The sequence below is a fragment of the Ambystoma mexicanum genome, chromosome 1q, assembly GCF_040938575.1.
Source record: "Ambystoma mexicanum isolate Mex_15411 chromosome 1q, UKY_AmexF1_1, whole genome shotgun sequence".
Lineage (NCBI taxonomy): Eukaryota > Metazoa > Chordata > Amphibia > Caudata > Ambystomatidae > Ambystoma > Ambystoma mexicanum.
In genome coordinates, this window is record NC_090922.1 from 1,092,264,681 (window position 1) to 1,092,286,442 (window position 21,762).

The 21,762-nt window shown below is 51.9% G+C and overlaps 1 protein-coding gene across 1 annotated transcript in view; it reads left to right on the forward strand.

Moving 5' to 3' along the window:
• Nucleotides 1-21,762, forward strand: part of LOC138541759 (bromodomain testis-specific protein-like) — a 2,079,689-nt gene that overhangs the window by 531,395 nt on the left and 1,526,532 nt on the right. The window lies entirely within an intron of this gene.

Genomic DNA, 21,762 nt, shown 5'->3' on the forward strand with positions numbered 1-21,762 from the left:
CCTGCAGAATTTAAACACTTAATGTTTCTGAAGAAAAATACCTTCATTTGCTATATTCTGCGAGAAAATTTGGTTTTTAAATAAGGCTTTGGCATTTATTAATGTTCTGCTCTAATTGAGGCTACTGGTTTGCATTTTTTGTAAATTCTGTTCGTTTGAGAAATAACTGAGACATGATGGAGAGGAAATGGGGCCTGCTCATGTGAAGAGCTAGTTCCTGTTGCACTTTAAGCTGAAATCACAGGACTGTGCTGACACAGCAAATGGATGGTGGGAGCCACGGCAGGTGCACCAGAGCTAGCAGCGACCATTAGGTGGAGAGTCTCTCAAGCTGGTGCGATGATTGGGGGAGAGGGAACACAGTTGTGGCAACAATGAAAAATATGAGCACCTAACACTATCTTTGTAGTGCAGGAGGAATGACAGCTGCACAAAGAGGGCTCCCCTTCTCCTTTCACTGAGTTGGCCCGTTATTCTACATCAGAGAAAAACCCTTGTCGAGATAGTCAGGTGGTAAATGGGGACTGAGTGAACTGCTGCCTGCTTGCTCAGTTGGGAGAGGGGTGCAGAATGTGCATTATGGGAATGTCACTTTTCAAAAACCACCTGATGACCTATAAGGAATAGGGATAGGTTTATTTTCTACAACTCCTGCACCGGGGTGAGTACTTTATTTATTTTATTTATTGGACGTTTGTATAGCGCCTATACACAGGTGTTTCCAGGCACCACAAGACGATGGGGGGGGGGGGGTTGAACATGGGAAATCATAAGAATACAACAAAGAAACTGTTATTTTGGCTTTGTGACAACCCTACTGTGCAAGTACTAGACAAGATGATGAGTGCAAGGCGCAGAAGGGTAGAGGGAAAAGTGGGGTACCCCCGCGGGAGGGGGTGGACATGTGCTGGTCGGGCCATGGCGGCATGCCAGGGGAAAGGGGAGGAGGAGTGAAGTGGAAAGGGAGGACTAAGTTTGGATAGTCTGGGAAAGGGAGCCCGAGGGCAAGTGCTGGCAAATTATGCTGGGGAGAACTGGTAGGGGGTGATCTGTCCCTTGTATGACTCTGAAAGGGAGCAGGCCCCAGTCGCAGCGGCAGATGGAGAGTTTAGAATGGGAGGGGGAGATGGAAGGAAGAGGAGAAAAGTGAGGTCTTGAGAAGTTTCCAGAACTTAAGATCCGGATCAAGTGTGAGGGAGGCTGTTCCATACGGAGGTGCCAGCTGAGGAAAGGGAGCTACCTGCCACACTCTGCTTGGAAAAACGTTTGATCTGCAGATAGTTGGCACCAGAAGAGCGAAGGATCCTGGCTGGGAGGTATTTCAGGAGATAAAGCTGGATGTAGAGGCCCCATGCATCCTTGTGAACTTTGCAGGGGCCCAGTGAGGCTCTTGCAAGCCTTATAACTGAACAGCGCAATGTCCTTGCCTTGAAAGGCAGACCACCATATGAATAATTCGGGGGACAAAAAGTTGTCTAAGGTGACTAGACCATTATGTGAAACCTGCTCAGTGTTAAGACTGGAGGGGGATATCTTTACTAATACTCGCTATGTGGTTGGGGTAGAGGGACCGAGGCACTCCATTCAAGGCTCACAATTGGTAACGTTGAGCGTGCAGCCAAGGCTGAGACTCAAGGGAGGTGATGCAGGCTGATTCTTAGGTACAGTGAATCCCCAAGCCCCCACGCTGGAATGTTAACACAGTATGTCGGGTGCTACCTTAGATCTTGAATTAACCAACAACGGTTTAAATAGTTTTTTAAAAAAAAGTAAATAAAATAAATCTTATCTGTTGGTTTACAGAATGAAGCAAGGTAGACAAATCAAACAACAAACATCAACAAAGCAAGGTCACATTGCAAAGATACAGTATATAGCATTGTTCAATTGTAAGCAGAGGTGGGGAACCAGGTGAGAAAGGTTCCCCAAAGCGGGAGGGGGACTTATGGTCTCCAGTCCCTCGCTCCTGGGCGCCTTGAATCCGACATCATGGGAGCTACGCAAGCTAGGTGTTTACACATTTCCAGTCCATTTTCCCCAAACCTTCAGGAACTTCCCAGGGCAGCCCCTAGCGTTATATATGCATTTCTCTAGGGACGCACAGTGGTCCATTTCATTGATCCATCAGCTAAGGCTCAGCCCATCTGAGGATCCCCACGTCTTTGGGTCTTTTTCCTAGTCCCATTGCAACTGAGTGGAATGTCTTTTCGTAATTGGTATACTCCACTTCCCCCCCAGATCCCAAGTGTTTGTCATGACCCCTATCCCTGACCCCCTCAGTTGCAACAGCCCCCTGGCAGCAGTCATGCTACACCCCCCCCACCACGACTCCAAGGGTCTTAAAAACCCAGCAACAGCAGACATGGAGACAGTCCTAGAATAAGGCAAGCCCACTTTGGGCCTTAATCCAACATGGAGGTCCTTCCTGCAGCTCAGTTCCATGAACTGAAGCATGCAGACTAGTGTTTTGAGTGTGGTTGAATCTTTGGGCGTGGCTTATAAGCCACGCCAGAACTGGAATTCACACTTCGCGTTATTCTGCACTCCTGCAGCATAACGCTCACCGTGTACAGCTCCAGCTCATCTGCTTCTCTGCTGAATCTGCAGCATCAACCTGGATTCCACCTGCAAGAACAGCATTACAAAGGGACAATTACCTGTGAGTAACAGCTTCTGCATCCGTCCGTGCTCGGTGGCCTTGCCATCTCCGGAGTGCTCCGCAACCTGCTAAGTAAAGGACAGCATTAACACCGGGTTCTAACATCGCGCTACGCTAATCTGCAGTGGTGATGGAGAAAAAAGCGAAACACCATTAATCACTTGCCTACATACCCGGTCACCAAACTAACTGCATTCCGGATCATCAGCGCGCTGCCTCCTGTGGGAAGGAGAGAAAGGAATACAGATTAGCATCTGGCCTACTTTGTGCTGCCCTTCGCACTAAACTACTTACCTCAGCCTTAACCATCCAGCTCTGTGGCTCCGCAACAGCAACAATCCCTGTGGAAGACTGAAAGAGACATTAAGGGCAAAAGGAACACCGGAAAGCCTAAGGGACGAAAGAAGACCGGAGAGGGAACAAAGACTGAAAGACTCACCTGAGCATATTAAACAAGTCCGTGTCACAGCCGGACTGGACCCGACACAAGGGCACAGGACCAGTGAAGCAACTAGGACCTCAGAACGCCCACAAGTAACACGTGCCCCTGGACTGAGACGCAGGATGGAGAGCTTAACGCACAAGAAAATAAGGTGAGGCATAACCCAAGGGGAAGGGTCTTGGTCAGTGGGAGGTGGGAACCCCCATCACAGGCTCAGTTTCTAAACCCCCCTTCTCCTGTCATATGATCTGTCCACCAGCCAACATACAAACAAGCAGAAAGGGGTCCAGGACAGCGCACAGCCTCCCATCCAGTATTGTGTGGCGTCCCCGTGGATATCAGGTGAGCGTAACAGTATTACCATCTTTGGGTCCTGCGGAACTGGGGACCCCAAAACTCCAATGATCTTACGGATGCATCTGCAACAGAAGTCTTGGATAATGTTACAGTGCCAGATCATGTGAAAGAATGTTCCATCTGCCCTTCGGCACCACAGACCGTCTCCATCCTCCACCGCCCCCCACTTCATCATAGAGGCCCGACAGTGATAATCCTGGTGCAATATTTTAAACTGTATTAAGTGAAGTTTATGGTCTATGGCAATCTCTCGTGGGAATATTAGTGCCTCTACCCATTCTTCGTATTCCAGCGGGCCCACTACCCTCTCCCATTTCTCACAGAGCCGGGAGAGTTCCTGAGCCCCAAAAGTGGTTATTACCTGGTAGAGTTGATGTGACCTTTGCCGGGATCTCGATCTGGAGAATGTTTGCCTCTAGAGGAGAACACTTTGGAATAATGGCAACACTGGGAATTGGGCACGGATGGCATCTGTTAATTGCAGCTGTCTGTAGCGCTCCCCAATAGGTAATGCAAACCTGTCCTGCATGTCACTAAATGGTGATGGGTGCCCGTCCTGTCGCATCCGCAAGGGTCCGTATCCCCAGTTTCTCCCACCTGGTGAAGTGCCCCAGGACTTCAGGGATGTGCATGTTATTCCATAGGGGTTGGTCCAGCATAGGTTTCGTTCCCGAGCCTATATGGTGGAGAGCTTCTGCCCAGACTTTGCGAATCTGTCGTATCATTCCTGACACATCGGACACCTCTCTTTCCGTCCCATTCAACACTCGGAGGGGTGTGATTGCGCCCATACTTCTGATCTCTCCCCCGATGTGTGGGAGCCCTGGATCCCCGTGAAGCCAGTCATTCACCACTCCCAACTGTGTGGCCCAGTAATAAGCCTGGAGGCATGGTAAATCTATTCCCCCTTCCCAGACAGAAAGCTGTAGGTCCCCTCCCACCTTTTGCCCCCCCCCCCCCCCGTCCGCCCCAGAGGAGTCTCTGAAGGATAGCATCTGTGGATGCAAAGGCAGTGTGGGGGATATGAAGCAGGCGTTCTGGAAGACATACATAAATCTAGGAAGAGAGCATTTTAAAGACAAACAATGTTCTGTTTGTTCACTTTGAGACCACAGAAGTCATGGTATTCTGGAAGGATATTCGTTACTACCGGACAAGAGATCCTAGGGTTGCTCATGTAGATGAGCAAATCATCCATGTAGAGTGAACCCCGGTCTTCCTGTTAGGCAGAAACCTGTGCAGTTCCCTCTGGGACCACCGCAAAAGATTTAAGACTACAGGTGTTTGGCAGTAAACCCACTTGGTAGCAGTCTGTACCACACAGATTCACTTGGTAGCTGTGGCTGAGCAGTCAGACTTCCCTCAAGAAGAGTTGGGCAGTATACAGAGTATTCACAATAGGTCAAGAGAACACAGTAGAACAAGTAAACACTGACCAGAGCTTGGTGTAAAAGAGCTATAATTATTTATTTAAAACCACATCTAGAAAAATACACAAGCGCTAATAATAAGCAATTCAAAAACACGGTCACTAAAAGATATACGCTCCCTTAGAAGAATATTAGACAAGTCTTAAGTAAAGCCCCACTTATTTTCAGACAGCGGTGAGCGCTTAACGCATATGGCACTTTAATAATTCGTTTTAAAAGGGAGGGAAAAGCAGCGAATAAATTGAAACAGGTCCAAACACTTTTACAAGAACACAACAAGAGAGGAAGGCAAAGTAAAACCGTGAAGTTAGAGTTCAGTAGGCTGGATCCACTTTGAGAGGATCAAACGAAATGTGTCCAAGGTCACACGGTTGCAGTGCACAAAAGTCTTGAAAAGGTTCAAAAAGGAGTTGGACCACAGAAAGGTACCAGTTAGAAGGTCAAGGCGGCCAGCCCAGTCCAGAAGGTTAAGGGGTTATTACCTTGTAGCAATCTTTAGAAAGGGAGGCCTGGCGGACACGGTACCTTAAAGTGGTGAGAATACTCCAGCGGGGACAGTTGTTCCTGGCAGCGGATGCAAGTCGCTGCTTCGTCCGGGGGAAGAGAGGATCTCGTCGTGGAGGAAGACAGGAGTCTGTTGCACTGCCAGGGAAGAAACCAGCCGCAGAGTTTCTCTGGTAAAAGGAGCGGTCCTTTGGTTCGCGGTCCAGTGGTAAGTGGCTATCCGGTTGCCGGGGTGCTTGGCACGGGCAATTCGACCACAAGCCGGTCTGGGGTGCGAAGAGAAGAAGGTAAACTGGTTGTGCCCACCAGTCAGGGGAAGAAGCCTCTCCAGCCGGGAGATCTTCTCTGTCGTCGGGAAGTGGTGAGTCTGTTCCGCAGGGCTCCACCGGTGGTGTCGTTGTGGTAGGTCGGCTCAGCTTCTCCCTCGTCGGATTCTTAGGTCCTGTGGCGGCTTCTGAAGTTCCGGTCCCCAAAGCCCTGCTTTTTTGCAGCACACCCCCATTCACTCAGCCTAGCTGTCAATCAAACATGCTAAATGGTGAGCCGGCCGCTCACCACTTGGGCCAATCACACAAGAGTGCGACTTGAGTTACCAAGGTAACTCAGTCCAGGGTGCCTAAACCCCCGCCCACACCCTCTGTGGTACCCAGACAGAGTGGCACCACTTTTGGAGGCTTCTGTGGAGAAGCCCGCCGAAAAGTGGAACAAAGGGCTCGACTTGGGTTGGAGTCACAGAAGAGAACACAAACGCCATTTTAGAATCGAGTCCTGGCAAAAAATACCAACCGGCGAATTAATAATTAAATAAACTGGCGGTATGTTCGAGGCTATGAGAATTAAATAAAGTTGGTAGCCTCGAACAATGGGAAAATCCCATAGGGATATATTCGCGGTCGAATACAAAAAGTAGTATCCACTGCCACCAGCCAAAACTCGATCAGGGGGGACGAGACGTGCCCCTTCGACTAACAGACCCAGGGGCAATCTAATTGCCGCGACCAGTACGTCGACAATATGATGGCTTGTACTGGATTTTGTTAATAAGTTGGGACTAGTAAAGCCAATGGTGACTTTACATGCCCTGGGAGACAGTAGTCAGTCCCAGGGTATGGAGTCTATGGTGGGGTGTCACTATGACACCCCTGTGTCACTGCACAGAGGGTGCTGTGTAACACACATAGTAAAAACACATGAGACCCTATGGAGTAAAGGACCCCATAGCCCATAAAACACATTAACAGTCAAAGGAACACCATAAATCATGTCCAAGAGTGAGGGGAAAAAGATTCTCGCTCTTGGCAGGAGAAAAAAACAAACTCCAGAAATCCAGCAAAGCTGCTGGGGGGGGACTCACTAGGTTAGGAAATTCAGCCTAAAGAGAGAATTCTCCCCAACACTTCCCCTCCCCATGGCCATACAAATCAAGACCACTCCATTGACGACCTGAGCCTAATTGCAAGCGGTTCTATGGTCAGCGTGAATAGCAGGGGGGGGTTGTTTGGGGGGGGGGGGGAGAGTGGCAGCCCTGCCTGGTTTTTAAACTTTTTTTATTTTAATTTTTAACCTGTTAACTGCCAAGAGTTCTAACCCTTCCCCGCCCTCCCTGCGCCAATGCCTTTTTTGGTGATTTCGCTACGTCGCCATTCAATCCCTTGTAACTTTTTGGTTACATGAGCTCTCAGCCAAATTTGGCCCCTTTTCTTCCCACATGTAGGCGGTCATAATCCTAGTTTGCTGTATGGGGGTGAGAAAAAGTAACCAAAGAGGGAGAACATTTTTGGAGTTTTTTCAGGCAATGGCAATAAAATGATGTACAAAGAAGCCTGTGGTTTTTTCCTTGTAAGAGCTACGAAGAAATGGTTTGCTGTGCTGAATTTGCCATTTACCAGTCTTTCAAAAATAAGTTGAGTGGAAACCAAAAAAAGATATTTTGATCTGGTTAACAGCTGTTTTGCGAGAGGTACACAATTATTTTTTGTCCTTTTCTTCCAATAGGACATGCGTGGACGGAATGGAAGAAGAGGGTAGGAAACCTGAATGGGAGGACAGGCATACATTTCTGAAAATTAGACAAAATTCCAAGTTTCGGAAGGGCTGATTTGCGCAGGTGTGGGAACAACTATGTAGCGAAGAATACCTTAGTTTGGGGAAAAATTGGAAAAATATAACAGAAAAAAAGGTAAGTGGTAGACATGGTTGGCCCGGTAAGGCAATGGCTTCTGTGAATTTTGAGAATAGCAATGCTCCGCTACATTCCCCCGACTCTTCCAGTTAGGAAATCTCGCATTTTTTGTAATGTTTCACAAAACAAGCAATACAACAAGCCAAAAATGGAGCCATGATCCTCAAGACTTTTATGCTTACGGCCTGAACAGACGTACTTAGCGTGTGTAAATAAGGAAATCAAATGTGGTGAGGAAGGGCAAGCATCCATTTTTTGAAAGAGCACAGGCAGACCTTTTGATGGGTAGGTGACAGGTGCAGGTTACAAAAGCGTATAGTGCCTTAAGTAGCGGCTAAATGTAGGTCACATTTGGGAAATGAAAGGGTTGTGTGACAAAGTGCAGCAGCCAATGTATAAAAAGTTATGAAAACCAAGCAAAGACAACAAATGTCCTACCTTCCCGCGTTCCCACAGGTGTCCCGATGACAACAGTACCCGACATGTGTGGGTGCACCTACTTGGGCGCAAAGAGAAAAGGCTAATCCACTGGTAACCCCAAGTGTCTCGGCAGAGCAGATTTTGAGGGATTTTGCTCTTGTGGACAACCTACAGATTTGGGCCTATGGTGTCGAAGCCACCAAGGAAAACTGGGAACCGCATGCATTTCCGAAAAGAGACCTATGGGAATCCATAAAGGTCTGACTTGTGCCAATCACCCAAGAATTTCTCACCCATATGGTCTTGCAAAGTAGGAAGTTTTTGCCACCGCCAACACCCCCAAACACGCCGCCAACAACACATGACCTACCTTCCTGCGTTCCCACAGGTGTCCTAATGAAAGGCAGACCTTGTATGCGTGGGTGTCGTCACCTGGGTGAGAATGGGTAAATCATCCTTATGGTAAATGCTCTGGGAATACAAGAAGCACTGTGCCCTAACCACTGCCACTCCGTTTCTCCTCTTCAAGCCCATTCACAGGCACCTTTGCTCACACTCCTCATACATACAGTTCTCCAGCATGGGGTCTGGCATGGATTCACATGCTCATGAATATTCCCCGTCGTCAGGCTGGGAATCCTCGGTAAAGAAAAAACCAGTATCAGTTTTGTTTCTGATCTGTCTTTCGTAGTAATAACCAATCACTGGTCTGTGTCATACTGACCACAGCCAATGACTGCCCTCTACCTAAGCACCGCCTCTGGCAGCCATCTTCAGATTTTTACCGCACGTTCATGTGTTGGGATCCTCGTGCTATTGCTCTCAAGCGTTAGTGCTATTTTTTCACGTTTTTTCTCAAAAACTTCGTTTTTTCGGTCAAAAGAGCCTGAAGCTCCACCGACTCTCCATCCGATCAACGGGGACCCGTGTCGGATTCGTCTGCGCCCCTCAAGGGTGAAGATTTCGTCGAGCTACCCTTTTGGAGGACTCCAGAAGTTTCTCAGGCCCGGTCATGGCCCAGGAGAAGGGAAGCTCGACGCCCGGCAAGCTGTTCAGTGTCTGCCCTGGATGCCAGCTGCAGAACGTTTTCAAGGAGGACGAACACTCTTTTTGTCTTTACTGCCTACATGAGGACAAGACGCACGTGGAGAAGAACTGTGCGTTTTGCGGCAACATGTCGGAGCGGACCATGAAGGACCGCCATCAACGTCTCGCCAACTGGCTAGAAGGGAAGAGCCCGTCCGGCGAGAAGAAGAGGAAGAAATCCGAGCGGTCTTCTAAGTCCTTTGAGGACGCCCCGGCGACGGGGGTCCAACATAAGGCCAAGCACTGCGAGTCCGCTGGCACCGGGAGCGCCGAATGGTCGGGCTCTACGGGCGCCAGGCAGGGCGCACCCTCCCCGGCACCATCAACCACGAGCCAACGCTCTGGGTCGGGTAAGAGGAAGGCCGAGCACCCGGCGAAGCTCCTGGAGAGGCCCCGGTCGAGCTCGAAGGCGGAGGGGGAGCGAGGCAGTGTTCCCCCCCCCCCTCAAGGATAAGGCGGTGAGCGCACCTAAGGTGGTGAAGGCCTTAATCCATCCGGCCAAGCCCTCTATCGAAACTGTCGCGGCGGCCCTGGCTCAGCCTGTGGAGGCTACACCAGTGGTGGCGACCTAGGGGCTCAGAGTCTCCCTGCCACCTCGGAGGGAGTCCTCTTTTGTGCCCATCGATAGGACCCCCGTGAAATCCCCCGTGGGGAAGAAAAAGGGGGGGCAGGGCGTCGTCGTAGATTCGGCCTCAACCTCGGAGGAGGATCTGGTCGAGGTCTTAAGCCACGGCCTCGGCGTGGAAGAAGACCGGCCCGTCGGGATGGATCCCGACGCAGGGGACGACGACATCGTCGAGGGTACCGACGGGGCCCCTGATCGCCCGTCGGATTCCCCTCTGCCAGCGCCGCGAGACAACTCGGTGGCCATTTTGTTGGCTATACAGTCCTTATGCTCAGAGATAAGGACGAGACTACCGTTGCCGACGGAACCTCTCCCGTCGGGGGACCCAGAACCGGGACCTTCTGGTGTTCCCCCTACCAAGAGAAGAAGGATCCACCCTCCACCTCCTTTTCAGCCGTCGCGCCCCTTCCAGCCCTCCTCCCCGTCCACCCGAGGGGATGATACGGGGACTGACACGGCAGCGACGGGTACGGACGACGAGGATGTACCGTCGTCGCCTCCCACCAGGGCTTCTCCGCCCGACGAGATTGGATCGTTCCACTCTATGATCGCCAGGGCATCCGAGCTTTTCCAACTCTGCCCTGAGGAGAAGAAGGAAGGTTTCCTTTATCAGCGGCGCGAGGCCAAGAGGAAGACGGTCCTCGCGGTGCCTCTATTGGACGACATTTGGGATGAGGGCCTCACCCTCCTCAAGAACCCTTCCACGACGCCAGCTAGAAGAGACCGGTACGAGAAAAAGTACCGGGTCCCGGACACGGCCCCCCTGTGCCTCCGGGCGCAGCCTACCCCGGACTCCGTCGTCTCCGCGGCGGCCAGGAAAAAAGCGGGGGGGGGGGGGACTGCGGCCTCCACATCGACTTCCCCACCGGACGGCGAGGGAAAGAAATTGGACGCTATGTGACGCAGAGTCATCTCGTCTGCAGCGACGACGATTAAAGCTGCCAACGCCCTGGCTATCGTGGCCCGATACGACAGGGAGCTCTGGTACAAACTGGCTCCCCTGCTGGACTTCTTGCCGGACGACAAGAGGGCAGAGGCCCTGGAGATCCTGCAGGAAGGTGAGGTGGCTTCGGACCACGCCATTACCGTTGCGACGGACATCGCCGACACTGGGTTCCGCCAGTTGGGCAACAGCGTTTGCCTTAGGCGGCGTGGATGGCTCAAGGCTACGGACTTCCGTCAAGACGTTCAGACCAGAGTCCTGGACATGCCCTTCGATGGGAACAACCTGTTTGGGAAGACAGTGGACGATTCCCTCCAGGCCATTAAAGCGGACACCGAGACGGCCCGGGCCCTTGGAGTTCTGCAACAACGACGGACGCCCTTTCGGAGCAGCGGAGGCAAGGGCGCCTCCAAAGGTTCCGGCGGCGGTTTCTCCTCCTACCGTCAAGCAGCCCGCTCGTCGTCTCAGGAGGCCTACAGAGGACAAGGCAAGTCTGGCGGACCCCGCCGTCGTCGCCAAGGACAAGGCGCTAAAGCCTCGTCGAAGCAGGATTGAACCGGCCGGGGGGTCGGGCCCCCACCGAAGCACCCCGGTGGGAGGCCGGCTGGCGAGCTTCGTCGGCGTGTGGGAGTCCATCTCCACCGACCGTTGGGTGCTGGACGCCTTGGCCCGGGGCCACGCGCTCGAGTTTCAAATAAAGTGTCCGCGCGTTCCCCCCGTGGCCAGGAAAGAACTTCACGTCCCTCAACTTCTCCTGGAGGTGAAGGCGATGCTCAAGAAGGGCGCCATCGAACTCGTCCCAAAGAGGCTTCGGGGCTCCGGAGTCTACTCGAGATACTTCCTCGTGAAGAAGACGACGGGGGGGATGGCGCCCCATCCTGGACCTGCGACGTCTGAACAAGTTCATCAAGGCGCAAAAGTTCCGGATGGTCACCCTCCAGCACGTCCTGGGTCAGCTGGAGGAAGGAGACTTCCTGTCGTCGTTGGATTTGGAGGATGCCTACTTCCATATTCCCATCTTGAAGGGGCACCGAAAATTCCTCAGGTTTGTGGTCCAAGGGCGTCATTACCAGTTCAAAGTTCTCCCCTTCGGTCTACGGTCGGCACCCAGGGTGTTCACCAAGTGCCTCGCGCCGGTGGCGGCTCAACTGCGCCGCGAAGGGATACACGTCTACCCCTACCTGGACGACTGGCTCATCCGAGCCAAGACAAAGGAGCTCGCCGTGGTTCACACGGCAAGGACCGTCCAACTTCTCACGGACCTGGGATTCTCCATGAACTACGCCAAATCCCACCTGGTGCCCTCGCAAGACGCTCTGTTTCTGGGAGCGAGGCTCAACACAGTGTCCCTTCTGGCCTCCCCGTCGGAGGAGAGGACCAGGGCCATCCTGGGCAAGGTGCAACGGATGTTGGTGGCCGACGCGGCCAAGGTGAGGTCCATCAAGTCCCTCCTCGGAATGATGTCTTCCTGCATCTACCTCATTCCCATGTGCAGGCTCCGGATGCGCCCGTTGCAGGAGTTCCTGGAGGCGCGCTGGATCCAAACGACGGGCAACTTCGAGGAAAGGATCACACTCGACGAGAGTTTCCGACGAGCGATTCGGTGGTGGGGCACCCGCGCGCATCTGACGGCGGGCATGGACTTCCAGACCCCAGCCCACCAGGAGACAGTGACCACAGATGCCTCCCTGGAAGGGTGGGGGGCGCACACCGAAAATCTGCACGCAAGAGGCCTTTGGCTCCCGACGGAGAAATCCCTACATATCAACGTCCTGGAGCTCCGTGCAGTGTTTTGGGCCCTCAGGTCCTTCCTTCCGTCCCTCAAGGGCAAGGTGGTGAGGATCTTCACCGACAACACCACCACCATGTTTTACATCAGGAAACAGGGCGTAACCAGGTCCCCAGCACTGTCCAAGGAGGCGCAGGACCTGTGGCATTGGGCAGTCGCCCAAGGGATGTTTCTGGTGCCGTTTCATCTGGCAGGGATAAAAAACACCATCGCCGACTCACTCAGCAGGGAGCTGCGCTCGTGCCACGAGTGGGAACTACGGCAGGATCTAGTGGATCGCCTCTTCCGACGGTGGGGCACACCCCAGATCGACCTGTTCGCGACGGCGACGAACTCCAAGTGCCGGAGGTTCGCCAGCAGGTTTCCCCAGGCGAGGAGCATGGGCGATGCTTTCTCGTTCCCCTGGGAGGGCCTGTTCCTCTACGCGTTCCCTCCTTTGCCACTGCTGATCCGGCTCGTCAACCAGCTCAAGAGGTCACGGTGCAGGATGATCCTCGTCGCACCTGCGTGGCCGAGGCAGATATGGTTCCCGGACCTTCTGGACTTGTCAGCGTCCCCGCCAATCAAGCTGCCGGTGGACGCGGATCTGCTCTCCAGGGAAGGAGGTGCTATCCTCCACCACGACCCGAAATCGCTGAACTTGCAGGCCTGGCTCCTGCAGCGCTAGAGTTTGGAGGATACGACATACCGGCCGACTGCAGAGAGGTTCTTGCAAAGGCCAGGGCGTCCTCGACTCTTAAATGCTACGGACACAAATGGAAGAGGTTCTCTGTCTGGTGCCACGCACAGAAGATTAACCCTCTTCGGATTACGGCTCCCCAGGTACTGCCGTACCTGCTGACGCTGGCCAAAGCTGGACTGGCACACGCGTCCATCAAGATTCATCTTGCTGCGATCTCCCGATACACCAGAACCACGGGGCGGACGTCCTTGTGGTCTCATCGTCTGGTGAAAGAGTTCATGAAGGGACTGTTCAGATCGTTCCCGCCGGTGAAGGCTTCGGCCCCGGCGTGGGAGCTCAACGTGGTGCTGACCAAGCTCATGGGACCTCCGTTCGAGCCTCTGCACTCGGCCCCGTTGAAGTTTCTGTCGTGGAAAACAGCGTTCCTTGTGGCCATCACCTCCGCACGACGGGTGGGAGAGATCCAGGCCCTTTCCTGCAAGGCCCCGTACTTGACTTTTCACGACACAAGGGTAGTGCTCAGGACGCACCCCTCCTTCATGCCCAAGGTACCGTCGGACTTCCACCTCAACGAACCCTTGGTGTTGCCTGTATTCTTCCCGTCGCCTTCGTCGCCGGCTGAGAGGACTTTGCACTCGCTGGATGTGGCTAGAGCGCTGAAGTTCTACGTGGACCGCACGAAGTGTTTTCGGAAGACGTCACAACTCTTTGTGAACTTTGGACCTGTCAATCAGGGGAAGGCTCTCTCGAAGCCTTCCATTTCCAGATGGCTCTCCAGCTGTATCATGTACTGTCATCGGTTGGCAAACCGACCGCTGCCTGGCCGTCCGAGAGCCCATTCCACCAGAGCGATCGCAGCTACCACGGCGTTCCTTTCTGGTGTGCCCCTGCTGGACATATGCAGGGCTGCTACGTGGAGGTCGACGCACACCTTCACGAAGTTCTACTGCGTCGATCGGGATTCCAGGGAGGAGTCCAGGGTCGGCCAAGCAGTGCTGCGCAACCTGTTCGCCTGAGGTGAGCCTGGTGAGGAGGTAAGATGCTTAATGTTGAGCCTTTACCACCTCCCGTGGTTGTGCATGTGTGTACTGCTATGTATTCTTATTCATGAGCATGTGAATCCATGCCAGACCCCATGCTGGAGAAGGAACAAGTTACTTACCTGTAACTGTTGTTCTCCAGCATGGGTCTGGCATGGATTCACATGCGAACCCTCCCGCCTACCCCTCTGCGGCTCTTCACTTGGTCATACTGCCACTTCACGTGCTTCCAAATCTGAAGATGGCTGCCAGAGGCGGTGCTTAGGTAGAGGGCAGTCATTGGCTGTGGTCAGTATGACGCAGAGACCAGTGATTGGTTATTACTACGAAAGACAGATCAGAAACGAAACTGATACTGGTTTTTTCTTTACCGAGGATTCCCAGCCTGACGGGGAATATTCATGAGCATGTGAATCCATGCCAGACCCATGCTGGAGAACAACAGTTACAGGTAAGTAACTTGTTCCTTCACAGGACAGACAGGGTTGGTCTAATACATGAACCGAAGTTCATGTGAGCAGTAAAGCCACGTCAAGGCACCTACCGTTTCATATACCTTTTGTGTCTGCAGTCAGTAGGCATCAATTTCAGCAGCCACACCTCTACCAAATAACTTGCTCCACAGCAACCGTATATGCACACTTATGGCATGTGGACTTCTGCTCACAATACAACTGTATCGCTAGAGATATCTTTCACACAATTTTCCCGTACTTGGATATCAACTGTGTCTGCATTCAAATGTCATATGGCACCAACCGTATCTGCACACTGATAGCAAGTGGACAACCGCTCACTTGGCTACCGGGCCTACAGGTGCTGTCTTTCACACCAACTTCAAGTACGCCCATAGCAAGTATACCTGTATTCACCGGTCATGTTGAAACATTCATATATGCAACCTTACCCACGCTAAACACACATCCACTAACATGCTAATGATTTCTGCAGTGCTGGGAAAGTGCGTTCACAGAAATCACATCTGCATGTACTACGTAGCTTTACCTCACTCACACATACCAATCGCATCAAGTCATTCCTACAGAAGACATTTCAGTCACAGCAAACATGACATTAATTCAGTTAAAAAAATAAAAAAGGCAGGGTGGTACGAGATACACAAGACACCGCCGCCATATAGATGGTGTCCAAGTACCATTTTCATGACACTTAGACCAAAGTTGTATGTACTAACTTCGAAAGACACCCCTTGAATGGAGGGAACTGGAATGGTGTGCCAGTCTTCTCCAACACACCCCTCGAGTAGAGGGAGCGGGACTGGCGTTTCTTTGCATGGCAAGCCTCCGGTGGAAGAAGCCGGAATCTCATTTCTTTCCAATGTACGCCTGAAGCGGAGGGAACTTTACTGAAGTTTCTTTCTAAGGCAGGCCTCCAGTGGAGCGTGCTGCACTAGCATGCCTTGCCAAGACACCCCAAAGGGGAATGAACCAGAGTGGTGCTCCCTTCTTCTCCAAAGCACGCCTCAAGTGGAGGGAGCTGGAGTGGCATTCCTTTCCAAGATAACGCCTCAAGTGGAAGGAGCCTGAATTGCTTTCCTTTGCAAGTCGCAGCTCGCACAGAGGGAGCTAGACTGACCTTTCCTTCTAAGGCAGGCCTCAAGTGAAGGGTACCGTAGTGGTGTGGCTTTCTAAGGGAGGCCTGAAGTGGAGGGAGCAGGACTAGCACGGCAAGGTCCAGGCAACGCTGCAGGGTAGGCGTTTGTTTTGTCCCTTTCGCTTGTTTCGTGGAGTATCGGAGAATGCCAGATTTGCTGGATCTCGTGACAAAGGCTACGTTCGCTCCAGCTATTCCTCCCAGGGGTTTCAACAGGCTTTCTAGTCTGCTCAGAGGACCAAGGACTATCAAGATCAGCTAAACAGGGGTTCCTCCCCCGCCGCTACTAGAGGCCGGCAATCGAAGCCTCAACAATGACTCCCTTCCAGTTGACTGCCCATATGGCAGAGTGGCGCTACATGTCAACGAGTGGCGTTTGATTACAACGAACCGATATGTGCTGGATGCACTCCAATACGGCCATTCATTGGCGTTCCGGCGTCCGCAGCTCCCTATCCCACCAGTGAAGCTCTTGCAGCTGCATCTACAGGTCTTGCGGTAGGAGATGCGGCTAATGCTGGAGAAGAGGGGTGATAGAAAAGGTCCTGGTGTCGGAGAGAGGGGAAGCAACCTACTCTCGTTTTTTTATCAAGCAACCAAATGGAAAGTGACGCCCCATTCTGGACCTACTACCACTAAACAAAAACGTGAAACGCCAAATGTTCAGCATGCTAACATTGCAAGAAGTCATACACACGGTCCAGCTGGGGGAATTTTTGCCGTTGTTGGATCTCGATTTCCACATCCCGATGCACCCCAAGCATCGCAAGTATCTGCGGTTCGTGGTTGGCGACGAGCGCTACCAGTTCCGGGTGCTCCCCTTTGGCCTCAAGTCGGCGCCCAGTACGTTCACCAAGTGCCTGGCTCCGGTGCCGGCTTACCTCCACAGGGAAGGACATCATGTGTATCCATACCTGGACAACAGGTCAGGGGGGCGACTCGTCAGCAGACGAGGGAGTCTCTCCAGGTAGTGATGCTCTTGTTGCAGCGGCTGGGCTTTACGGTCGACTTCGCCAAGTCTTGTCTGACGCCTTCCAGGGACTTGGTTTTTCTAGGGGCCCAGTTCCATACACAGCTCAGCCTGGGGAAGCCATTGGATGAAAGAATGGATAAACTAATGTACATGGCAGGCTCCTTTGGTCCAGGGAACAGTGGTCACGGTGCGCAAAAGACTTGTACCCCGGCAGCACTTCTATCCTTAGACGCTGAAAAAGCGTTCAACGGGGTGGATGGTCCTTCCTCTTCAAGGCCATGGGAAAAATGGGGTTGGGAGGCGCTTATTTACAGATGGTCAAGGCGAATTATGAGGGTCCTTGAGCGAGGGTGGTGGTGAACGGGACTTTATCTAGATCGTTCCAACTCCAAAGAGGTACAAAACAGGGATGTCCCTTATCGCCCCTACTTTATGCGATTTACTTAGAGCCCCTCCTGCAGGCAATTTGGGAATCTGAGGGAATACAGGGAATACCGTTTGGTGGTAGACAGCACAAAGTGGCGGCCTTCGCGGACGATATGTTACTTGTCCTGACCAACCCCATAGAGTCGAGTAGGCAAAGCAGGCTATTACTAGAAGAATTCGGGGAAGCATCCGGATTACGCATTAATATGCATAAGTCCGAATTGATGGACCTGACGTTGGCGAGGGAGGAGAGGGAGGAATTAAAGGAGTCAATGCCTTTCGCCTGGCGACCGGGGGGAATCACGTACTGGGGGGTGCAAATCACTCCGGCCCTTAAAGGGTGGTACGTAGCGAACTACCCCCCACTTTTGAAAAGAATTAAAAAGGATCTCAAGTGAAAGAATCTTCGGATCTCCTGGCTGGGGAGGCTGGAGGCAATAAAAATGGTCACCCTGCCGAGATTGCTCTACCTCTTCCAGGCTATCCCCCAGGCAGTCCCAGGCAGCTTCTTTAAGGAGCTCCAGGCGATAAATTATTTTATATGGGAGGGGAAAAGGGCAAGGGTGAATAGGCAGCAGTTTATGGCCCCGAGGAAAGGTGGCAGACTAGCACTTCCCAACTTCCGTCAATATTACAAGGCGGGCCAGCTAAGGGTGATTAGGGAATGGCTTCGGGAGGGGGAAGGAAAACATTGGGTTAAGATGGACAGAGCGGTTACGAAGCATGAATTTGGGGAGGTCCTGTGGCTACCCAGACAACATCGGCCGGGCCATATGTATCAGAGCTCTATCACCAATTTTGCAGATAACTGGGACAGACTGGTCCAACGCAAGGAAATCACAACCTATCCATCCCCTTCACCCCCTATCTTCAATAACAAAGATTTCACCCCCGGGTTGGAGAAAGGGGCATTCAGGTACTGGTGGGAGGGAGAATGCCGCTGGATGCTAGACATGTTCATAGAAGGGGAGATCAGCACTTTTGTAGAGTGTAAAAGGGACTTCGCATTGGGGGAGGGTGAAAGGCTGAGATACTCGCAACTGCGGCATTGGCTCCTACACCCCACGAACAAGGAAGCGGCCACTAGATCGCTGACCCCTTTTGAGAAATTCTTGATGACTAATGATGGTTCGAAGGGCCTCATTTCGCAGCTTTATAAGGTCCTGGATGAAGCTACCATGAGGCCGCAATGGACATATATGGGACGGTGGGAAAGTTTTTTTGGGTAGGGAAATGGAGAAGACTGAGTGGGAGAGACTATGGAGGAAGGTCCCTAAACTGGTGAGAGCCTCGCACACCCGGGAAGCTTGATATAAGATATTGTACGGGTGGCACTATACTCCAGCTTGTCTACGTAGGATCTACCCAGAGTCGTCGGGAACTTGCTGGAGGGGATGTGGTCAGGAGGGCACTGCGGAACATATCTGGTGGAGATGCCCAAAAATAGCCCCGTTCTGGGGAGAGATTAAACAGGCGATGGAACAAGTGTTTGGGTCAGAGGGAGGCATACCCCCGGAATGGTCTCTATTAGGCCTGAGGCCAGCAGAAGCGACAGGCGGTCCAAGGGGCAGGCAAAGAGCGAGGGTGGTGCTCACTTTGGCAGCAATGACAATTATTGCCCAGAGATGGAAGAGCTCGAACATACCGGTGTTCCAAGACTGGTTGCGTAAAGTCTGGGAGATAGTAGCGATGGAGTGGGCCTCCTACGCAATGAACAATGCAATACGGAACTTTGCAAGTGAGTGGGGGGAGGTCCTCATCTTTCTCAGAGACGATTTCAGGATTGGGTGGTGCCCGCAACGTCTGAAACTGCTGGACCTGGAATGATCCTGTATAGACACTTTGAGGGGATGTTGAGCCACGCAAACTTTGAAGGGGGAATGCAGGGAGGGGGAGTTTCGGGGTTTGTTATACTTGTTGGAAAATTCAATAAAGAGAATTTTAAAAAAAGAGGGAGATGAGTAGTATTCAGGGTTTAAACAATAGGCCCACAAGACTATGGCACAAGGAAACACTGACCAAAGCTTTGTATTAAAAAGTAGTTATATATTTATTTTATACACTTCTAATAAAACACATGTATCGCAGTTATCAAGCAAGTTAAATTAAATCAAAGGACAAATGTACACACTCCCAAGTTGAATTGTAGACTAAGTGAACCGGAGTGAAAACTGAGACGGCACAGTGACAACTACACACAAGGGAGGGAAAACACAAGTTATCTAGAAATAGTTTCTTATACACCCTAGCAACACTAACCATCAGGTTGTGAACCAGTTCAGCAAGACAGTGCATCAGTATAGGCAATACTTAAAATGAAAACTGAGCAAAATGGCATTTCACAATGTTTAAGAATGGGAGGGAAAGGGTAGTTAAAAGAAATAGGTGCACCAACACAGTTCAGTGAGAATCAATCTAAAGAAGGCAGTTCTAACAAATGTGACCAGGGTCAGTAGGCCTGTGCCAGAGTCAGTGGTACAGGTCAAGGGCTCAGGAGCAAAATGTTCTTGTAGCTGCAGTCAAGTCTTTGGTTAACAAATTTGAAAAGCTGGTTGCAGACGTTGAAAAGACAATGTTAAGAGAGAGGGTCGGCCAACCCAACAGGTAGGTAAAGGATTTAAAACACCTTTAGTGCTACCGCGAAGAAAGGGCAGCCTGGCGGAACAATGTACCTTTAAAGGAAGAAGTGGCTCCTGCGGTGGTGGCTGTTGCTGGTAGTTCCTGCAGTTCGGGTGATCCAGCAGAGGGAGAGGGTCTCGTCGTGGAGGAAGGTTCGAGTTACTGCACTACCCAGGGATGAAACCAGCTGCAGTGCTGCTCGACGAATAAAATGTACGCTCCTTTAAATCGCAGTCAGGGTGGACTGGTGCCTGGCTATCCGGCCTCCGAGTACATGGTACGGGAGATTCGACCAAGGCAGGTCCGGGAAGGCGATTGGCAAACTGGTTGGCCCCACCAGCTCAAGGGAAGAAGGCTCTTGCAGGTGAAGATCTTCTCTCATCGTGTGGAGAAAAGTGGTGAGACGCTGCAGCAGGGCTTCACAGGTGGTTCAGTCATTGCAGATGTCTTTGGCTTCTTTCCTCTTCGGCTTCTTAGTACCAGTGGTGACATCTTGCTCTTCCAGTCCTCAGGACCCTGCTTTTATGCAAAAAGGTCCCCATTCATACAGCCTAGCTGTCACTCACACAGTGGAGTGGTCATCTTGGCGGGAGACCCTCCAGCCTATCAGGATAGAGTGCAACTTGGGTTGCTGAGGCAACCCTGTCCAGGGGTTCTACTCCCCCTCCCACACAATGGACCCACCCCAGACTCAGTGGTGCAGAGAAAGGGCTTCTTGGTGGAAGCCCGCCAAACGGACGAACAAAGGATCCCCGACCTGGGTTACGAGTTTGGAGAAAGACACGAGAGAAAGAAGTTATATTAAAGTTCTGGCAAATAAAGCCGACCGGAGCAAAGTTAATATTAAAATGCAACGGCAGTATGTTAGAGGCTGTCAGGAAAAAGTGGTAGCCTCGAACAATGGGAAAATCCTATAGGGAAATATTCGCGGTTGAATATTTATGGTAGTAACAACTGCCACCAGCCAGAAACCTTTGAGAGAGGGACTGTAGGGTAACCTCTCGAAAATGAACATAGGGGAAAAATTATTAACCCCTTCCAGTACCTCCATAGTAAGATGGGTTGTACTGGTTTAGTTCATCGGATTTGACTAGTAAGGTCAATGGGGACTTATGCCCTGGGAGACGGTAGTCAGCCCCAGGGTATGGAGTCTGTTTGGGGGTCGCTACGACACCCCTGTGTCACTGCACTGAGGGTGCTGTGTAACACATGTGAATAAAGATGGTTCCTATGGGGTTGGGAAAGATCCCATAGGCATTAAACACAAAAATAGCCTAGAACACACATAGCAAAAATGCCTAAGAGTGGGAAAAAGAGTCTCACTCTTAGCAGGTAAAAAGAAACGAACCCTTAAAATCCAGCAAAGCTTCTGGGGGACTCTTTAGGTAAGGGAAAATAGCCATAAAATTAGAATTCTCCCTAACACTGCGCAAGCAGCTAGCCACGCATTCAGACCCTGTCTGGGGAGGCTCAATCGGCCTGGCATTGGGCCATCGCTCAAGGGATTCGCCTCGTGGCTGACTATTTGCCAGGTGTCTAAAACGTTCAGGCGGATGGCTGAGATGGCTCAGGTGCACGAATGTTAACTGAAGGACGCTCGGGTGGCGAGGATCTTCAAGAAATGGGGCATCTCCCCATGGACTTATTTGCCATCCCCGAAAACAAGCAGTGCCGCCTCTTTGCCAGCAGGGTGCTCATCCGGACTCGAATGGGGACGTGTTGTCATTCCCGTGGACCGGCCTGTTCGCGTACGCCTTCCCTCTGTTTCCCATGATCCAGGGGACAATACAGATGGTGCGCAAGGTTCAGTGCAGGGTGATCCTGGTGGCTCCGTTCTGGCTCAGACAGACCTGGTTCTAAGACCTTCACCTGACAGTGGACGACCCTCTTCGTCTCGGGTCAGAGCCGGATCTGCTGTCGCAGGACGACGGAAAAGTGTGGCATCACGACCCAGGATCCCTCAGCCTTGCA